Raw genomic sequence first — 8,603 nt, forward strand, 5'->3', positions numbered from 1 at the left:
AACATCTCTCTAACCATCTAACCAAAATATAGGCAGTCCACACAACAAAGATCTGCAACAAGATATCACCACGGTCTTCTTAATGAGTTCTTGGAGAAAATTCTCAAATATCACAATCTATAAATCACAAATGGAAGTGTTAGAACATCCAAAGTCCCTCTGATCAACTGAGGCACGTCTATTTATAGTTTTCTATAAATCAGACGCTCCTGTAGTTGACTGGACTACTAATAGAGTCGACTGTCCTTAGACAGTTATAACAGTTAATTCAAACAATAGCAGTCAACAAAAACCAAATTGATTTTGCATTTAATACAGTTGACTATCATACAAACTTTAACTAACTTTTGAAAATATAGTCATTACTGTTCACACACAATAATAGAATTTCAAACTCACAACTAAGTCGGATCCACTGCGCATGTAGTCGACTTAGGCTTATCAGCACAGTTTGAAAAACTTTTCAATGAAAAATCATTCACAACACTACATTTGAAAATTTGTGCATAGTCACAAGTTTAATTCGACTTACTTCATAATGAAGTCGACTTAAACTTGCAGTCATGCCACACAATATAAGTTCATAAAAGTGCATGTGGTTTACTCTTCAAAAACATGTGTAATGCAATAAAAAATGGTGTATCAGATATAAGCTCAGCAAATGTGCATTCACATATCAAGGTCAACACAAAACATGTTCAATAAGATATCATCCAATAAGAAACAGAACATGTGACACATAACAAAACATGTGTTATTAATAATGTGTTGTCATCATCAAAAACTAGAGTGATTAAAACACATTGAGATTAAGGCTAGCTAAACCAGTGTTTCCCTTATCAACAATCTCAACAATCTCTCCCTTTTTTATTGACGCACAACCATGATTAATAAGCAACCATGTTTGTACACAAACCAGTACATGTTAGAGTAAACAAAGGATATATCAACATATTTGAGCTTAAATTCTCTTAATGAAAATAGTTATCAACAATCACATATCAAGCAATATAAGCATAATCATCAATCACATATTTCTTTCACACTTTTCTCCCCCTTTGTGCATTAGCAAAAAAGGTTTGCTTTCAGATATGGATATGCTGATATCAAGAAAGAGTAGAGATGCATCGGAAAAAATCAATGTTAACAGTTTAAACATGCAGTGATGCTCCCCCAATCACATATATTTACATGAGATAGATAAACTCCCCCGTAGAATGTAGGCATGTGAAAAATCTATGCAAGCAAATAATGCCCCCCCTGTCATTATGCATACAACAAAATCAGATATAGATGTATAATGTAGTCACACGAAAATAAGAGCATACAATCAGTTCGTATCAAGATTGTATCAGTGTTATGATTGCACAATTCAATCAAGGAAAGATACAACTATCAACAATATCACAATATAATCTCAGTGGAAAATGGTCATATAAGAATAGAGATATATTGAAGAAAACTGGTATAAAATGATCAAACAACTTAAAAAGCAAATTCCAATAAATGGAATTTATAATCCTTGTATTTGATAAGTCAAGTTGACCAATAACCAAGTCAATTTCATTGTTTTCCAGACATATATGATCCAACAGTAACTTCCATAGCAATGCTTCCTGCAAAACCTTTCAAAATATCTTGCAAATCAAGCAATTTAGTTATGCAAGAAAATAATCAAATAAGAAGTGATTATGCAAAATAGTCAATGTAATAGTGAAAACATGCATAGTCAACTTTAATCAATTTAAAGTTGATTTAACATTCAATCAGAACAGATTCAATCAATCAATTTAAAGCAAATCGTATTGAATCAAAACACTAATTTCATTACTTGTTCAAAACATATTACAATTGATGATCAGAACAAGAACAAGACAACAAAATACAATGGCAATTCTAAGACATTAGAAAAATAAACTCAAAATAAGAACATAAGCAAAATGTTAGATTCATGACATAGAGCAGTAGACACACAAAAAATCCCTATTTTATTTCAGACAGCTCTTCAGAATCTTCTTCACTTGTATCATCAACCTCCTTTCTTTCGAACTCTTTAGAAGAAGTGGAACTTTCCACGTAATGTTTGATTATTTCATCCATCTTCTCATTCAAATCCATGAGAGACTCCTTCATGACATTAGTCCTCTTGAAGACATTTTTAATTTTTTTTGCTACAGACCTTTCAAATTCAGAATTGGGAGTGGCAGCTCTTGTTCGTTGTCAGAGTCGGGTAGTTCACCTCTACCTTTTGGTTGGTCTATTTCATCACTGAAGATCCATCCAAAAGCAGTTCTCAGAGTTGCTTTTCCAATCTAATTTGCTTTGTTACATGTAACCTTGTTTTCACCTTTGAGATTAACATGGTTCAAAGCCAGTACCTTGCATATGAATACACCATAGGGGTAGCTTATGCCGGTTATTGATACCTACATCTAACATGTGCCACTTAAAGACTTCAACCCAATTTGTTGGTATCCGAAGCATTATAGCATTCAGCAGATACATGTCTTCTGATGTTAGTTTTATAAGATTATGTCTTCCTGGGATCAATATATGACCAATAATGTCTGCAATAATCTTTTCTTCTTTGTCCAACCATTTGAATAGAAATACCTACTCCATTTTATATCTGCTACGGTATCTCATGCAGTTTTTAAACATATTAGTTTTTCTAGTCCATCTGTTTTGCAAACAATCTGGTAGATGTGATGATCTTCCTTAATTTTTTATTCCAGCAACAAGTAACCAAGTGTCATTATCAATGACAATATCTACTCCTTTCACGCATGAATAAATGTTTCCATTAACAACTTTGATGTTGTTGTACAATACATGGACAAGTTTTGGATAGTAGTCACCAGTTATATGAACAAAGGTATGCAAGCCCTGAACACCAAGTTTTTCTAGAAACAAAAATCCTTCATTTCAAAATACGGATAGGTCGATAGACTTGTGTGCAACAACTTCTTTGACCTTTTTCTAACACAGGTATTTTTCTCTAGCACCATTGTCATTAATCCATCCTGACGGACTAGCGTCTCTTTCAGATGAAGGGATCATTTTGGATCGTTTAGATGAGGAGGAAAAAGCCATTCTTCAAAGTGTCCTTATCAGAATTCTTTAGGGTTTGATGTGCTACGACTTATGTTATGATAAACACATATATAAGGGTGCGAACAATGCAATACACAAATGAGGCCCATTTTTAAAATTTTCAAATTTTAAGGCCCAAAACAAAGACACTAAGTCGATTTCGATAAAACCAAAGTTGACTTCTATATGACATATAACTCAAAAACAGATTCAGACATACAGATACACACAGTCGACAACATTCATAATTCAGTCGACTAAAAGTCATGAAAATCATTTTTCAAACAAATCATTCAAACAAACAATCATACAATCAACAAACAATCAATTTCCACTCAATCAATCTATTCATACATGATGTAGTAAGCTGAATACATGTTACAAGTTGTAGATACTCAAGATGTTTGATGTAGCTAATGTAGTTCATCCTTGAGTTCTCACTGCATCTGTTTGCAATGCTACAAAACAGTTTAAGTTTTTGTTGCAGGTACCCATTTAAACTTGGGTCCTTGATTGTTAGTTGAGGCCAGATGTTCCTTAGGTATCTACACATATAAACCTTTAGGAACTCCAACTCTTTTGTAGTAACAATTTCTAACAGTGTGACCAACACAATTACAATAAAAACAGGCATGCTTAATAGGCTTGCTTAAATCTGAAAATTTTCTTGTATTGGACCTATTAGAGTTAGCTTTAAAACCAATGTCTTGTCTTTTAATTACTCTTCCAGCAGACTTTAATACAACATTCAAGTTATCTCTACCTTGTGTGAATTTGGCTAGCGTACTAGTCAAGTAATCTATTTGTTTTACATGAGTAAGACATTTATCACATGTTTTTTCTACTGTAACAGTCTCAATTTTAACCTTTTTAGCAGACAATAAGGCTTCATCTAATTCTTTCTGTAATTTTTCATTATTAGTGACAAGATTATTGATTTTATATTCATAATCCTTCCTATCAGAGTTAAGTCGATTAACCTTATACTGGAGTCGCATAGCTTCAACATAAATTTCCTTGAAAGCATCCAACAGTAAGTCATACTTGACTTCAATCGGTTCTTGTTCAAACTCTGTGTCACTGTCATAGTCGGCCAATGATGCTCCAACCATGTAGCAGATGTTAGACTCATCTTCTTGATCATGATCTTCATCACTTGAAGAATCCAAATCATTGTTTTCCCAAGCAATATAAGCTCATTTTTGTTTTCTGCTATTGTCTTGAGGAAATCTTCTACTAATTTTCTGCTTTGGCTTCAAGTCTGGACAATCTAGTTTGATATGTCCCTTTTTTCCACATTCATAGCATTGTATAGCACTTGACCTGTGAGCTTTCTTGACTTTGTTGTGACCTGCATGGTTAGTAAGTTGACTATCATTTTTCATAAGTCGACTAAATTTTCTTACCACCAAGGTCATCAATTCTTTGTCGTCCATCTTTGCATCTAATTCTTCCTCTGACTTTGAGGCTTTCTTGCTTGTTACTTTCATAGCAATGGACTTCTTCTCTTCAATCTCTTCTTCGTCCTTCAACCTTCCAAGTTCTAACTCATGTTCTCTTAACTTGCTGAACAAGGTAGCCATATTCCTGCTTGTGAGATTTTTGGACTTAGAGATTGCTATGACTTTGGGTTGCCAGTTTCTATTCAAGCTTTTCAAAATCTTGATATTGATCTCTTCCTTATCAAACACTTTGCCAAGAGCCATAAGGTGATTTACAATGTGAGTGAATCTTTTCTGGACTTCATAGATTGTTTCACCAGCCTTCATCCTGAAAAGTTCATACTCTTGAATCAAAGAATTCTTCCTTGCTCTCTTGACTTCATTAGTGCCTTCATGAGTGACTTCCAAGACATCCTAAATTTCCTTGGCAGATTCGCATTGAAATATCCTGAAAAATTCATCAACAGTTAGTGCAGAGGCAATGATATTTCTAGCTTTAACATCATATTGAGCTTTCCTATTCTCTTCTGGAGACCATTTAGAAATAGCTTTTACAATAGTTTTTCCATCAATAGTATGAGTAGGCTCAAAAGGACCATTCAATGTTGCATCCCAAATTCCTCTATGATGGGGAAGTGCATACCTGGAGAGAATAGACTATATGACATACAAGAGGATTGATAGAAAATAAAAGCGGAAAAGAGTAGAGAAGAGGAAACTTATGACTCGTAGACACGCCACTTAAAGAAGGCTCCAAGATAAGTGTCGAAGAAGTACCGCCACTCGCTTTGCCCAAGATAAGGTCTGCCCAAAATGGACTAAAGAGACAGAGAACTATCTCTAAGAGGAATGCAAATTTTCAATTCAACTCAAGAATTCAATTCATTCAAAGGGTGTGTGTGTACAAAGGAGACCCCCTAGGCTTCTTATATAACTTTTGGAGTGATTTTGGATGATAGTTTCAAGAGATGTGGGACTTGAATGCCTAAGGTCTGACTAGCAACATCCCTAGGTGTTTCTTAGTCCCACATTGCTTAACTCTCTCATTCCAAAAGGGTTTATAAGCCACCTAGCTCTCCTAAAGTTCAAAAAATGAACACAAGCTATGCTACCTTGCGCTACAAGCTAAGACACATTTCTTCCTCTTCTTTTTTTTAAGACCAAGCCATGGAAAGTACCACATTGCTTGTGCTTAAAGGAAAAGAAGGGTTTATAAGTGTTTATTCAACTAGAACTAACGAAAAGAAACAAATAGGCAAATACAAGCCCATGAAACTTATTCTACTCTTTTTTATTCTTTTTGTCACTCTGAAAACTCTTCATTGTTGCCCCATCTATGATCATATCACTCTATCCACAGATTCAAGAAATATTTGCATTCTAACTTTCCAAAAAGGATAATTTTCAGTAGCAAACAGAGGTGGTCTGTTTGTAGATGAACCTTCACCAAAAGTTTGAAAACTGCAAGTCATTCCCAGGTGTATAGTTGAATCAAAGAAAAGCGAAGTCGACTAGTTTTTCAAATATTTTATGAAAACTAGCTCTGGTGCCAATTGTTGGAAAACAGGTAGGCTTCGTGTCAACACCAAGAAGGGAGGGGGGGGATGGGGGATAAATTGCTGAGGTTTCAAAATCAAAGTCTTTTTAAAATCTTTTTCACAAAGTATAAACCTTTACAAAGTGTTTTGAATCACAAGGAATGAAAATTTCAAGTGCAACGAAAAATACTAAGTTGACTATGAAAGCAGTAAAGTCGACTTAATGTAAAAGAGCATATGGGTAGAGAATTCACACACAGGTTTTTATACTGGTTCGGCCTCAATGCCTACATCTAGTGTCCTTCTACAATCCGGAAGGAAGGAAATGCACTATAATGGTCAAGGTTTTTACAACAAGGCTTTTATAGAGACCTCCACACCAAAAATAAAAAACACCTCTCTGACCCTCTAACCAAAATATAAGTAGTACACACAACAAAGATTTGCAGCAAGATATCCCCTCTTTTGCAATCTTTAAACCCACTTTGAAAAATCCTCAAAGTGTCCAAACTCCACGAGTCAACCCCTCTATAATCACAACAGGAACACAGCAACAATCTTTACAAAGATTGATAGAAATCTTGATCAGCAGATGAGCGTCGCAATGTGCAGGGTATCATCAGCCAGTAAGCACATAAATCCTTCTCCTTCAAAGAACCTCTTCATAGATAGATCACGACGGTCTTCTTGATGAGTTCTTGGAGCAAATTCTCAGAGATCACAATTTGTAAATCACAAATGAAAGTGTTAGAACGTCCAAAGTCCCTGTGATCAATTGAGGCACGTCTATTTATAGTTTTCTATAAATCAGACGCTCCTGTAGTCGACTAGGCTACTAATAGAGTCAACTGTCCTTAGACTGTTATAACAGTTAAGTCAAACAGTAGCAGTCAACAACAACCAAATTGATTATGCATTTAATACAGTTGACTATCATAAAAGCTTTAACTAACTTTTGAAAATATAGTCATTACTGTTCACACACATTAACAAAATTTCAAACACACAACTAACTAAATCAAATCCACTGCGCATCGACTTAGGCTTATCAGCACAGTTTGAAAAAATTTTCAATGCAAAATCACTCACAAGTTTAATTCAACTTACTTCATAATGAAGTCGACTTAAACTTGCAGTCATGCCACACAATATAAGTTCGTAAAAGTGCATGTGGTTTTCTCTTCAAAAACATGTGTAATGCAATAAAATATGATGTATCAGATGCTTAGCAAATGTGCATTCACATATCAAGATCAACACAAAACATGTTCAATAAGATATCATCCAATAAGAAACAGAACATGTGACACATAACAAAACAGTTATTAATAATGTGTTGTCATCATAAAAAACCAGAGTGATTAAAGCACTGTGAGATTAAGGTTAGCTAAATCAGTGCTTCCCTTATCAACAATCTCAACAAGGGTTTGGAGCATGTATGAGGACAAATGAAATATGTTCTGATCAAATGAAGATAAAGTAGAGAAAACGGATGTTGCATATCCGTTTAAGCCTGAAACAGATGTTGGATATGCAACATCCGTAAATGGCCAAGTCGCATATCTCGTAGACCCAAGTCATGAAGCACCACTGACCACCGCACGCACCGTCCAACTGTTGCACCGCTGCACTAATGCACTACCTAATGACCACTGCAAACACTCCATACCGGTGCACCATGAAACCCAAACGATGGAGACAAGAAACAAACGAACAAATATGAAAGAGAAATAACGGATCTGAGAGTTAAAGGGAGTGGGAACATATCTGAGAGTTGGAGTGAATGAGAACGGATCTGAGAGAGGGTGGGAATATGGAAACAAAGAAAAAAGATGTGAAACTTGAAGAGGCGGGTGGGGTTGCATTGTGAAAATAAGTGAGTGAATATGAATTGAAAATTAGGGTTTTAGAAAAATAAAATAAATAAGTAAATAAACGGGATTAAAAAGTAAAAAAAGTTAATTTTTTAATTAAAAAATTTTATAGAAAATTGGGGAGGTGGAAGGAGCGTGGTAATGTAGGGAGCAACACCCAAAGTTAAATGACTTTCGGATTTTGGATCCATAAGTTATTTATTTGAAAAAAAAATGACTTTAAATGTACAATTTAAAAAGGGTAAAATAAAAAAAAATGCACAAGACTGCAAGAAGAAAGTTGTGGAAGGTTCTGGAAGAATTTGTCTCATTTGTAATAGCTGATATATAGAATTTGAAGGAGGTATTATAGTGGTTTAATTGTATAAATTTTATTGGGTGTTGTTCCCTCTACCTCTCCAAGTGGGTCTTGCACCTCCCCACTATTTTAATTTATTTTAAAAATATTTTACACCTCTCTACTATTTTCTTTTATTCCAAAAATACTCTACATCTCCCCACTATCCTTAACCATCTTTCTCTTTCTCTCTCTACATTAATGGAGCATTTACATGGTTGATATTTGAATTTAGGATATATTACAAAATATAAAATTAAGAGGAAACTTCAATATTAGTACTTCCACCATTTCCATTTTATAAAATTAAAAGTTAGAT

Source organism: Vigna radiata, unplaced genomic scaffold (assembly GCF_000741045.1).
Source record: "Vigna radiata var. radiata cultivar VC1973A unplaced genomic scaffold, Vradiata_ver6 scaffold_328, whole genome shotgun sequence".
Classification (NCBI taxonomy): Eukaryota; Viridiplantae; Streptophyta; class Magnoliopsida; order Fabales; family Fabaceae; genus Vigna; species Vigna radiata.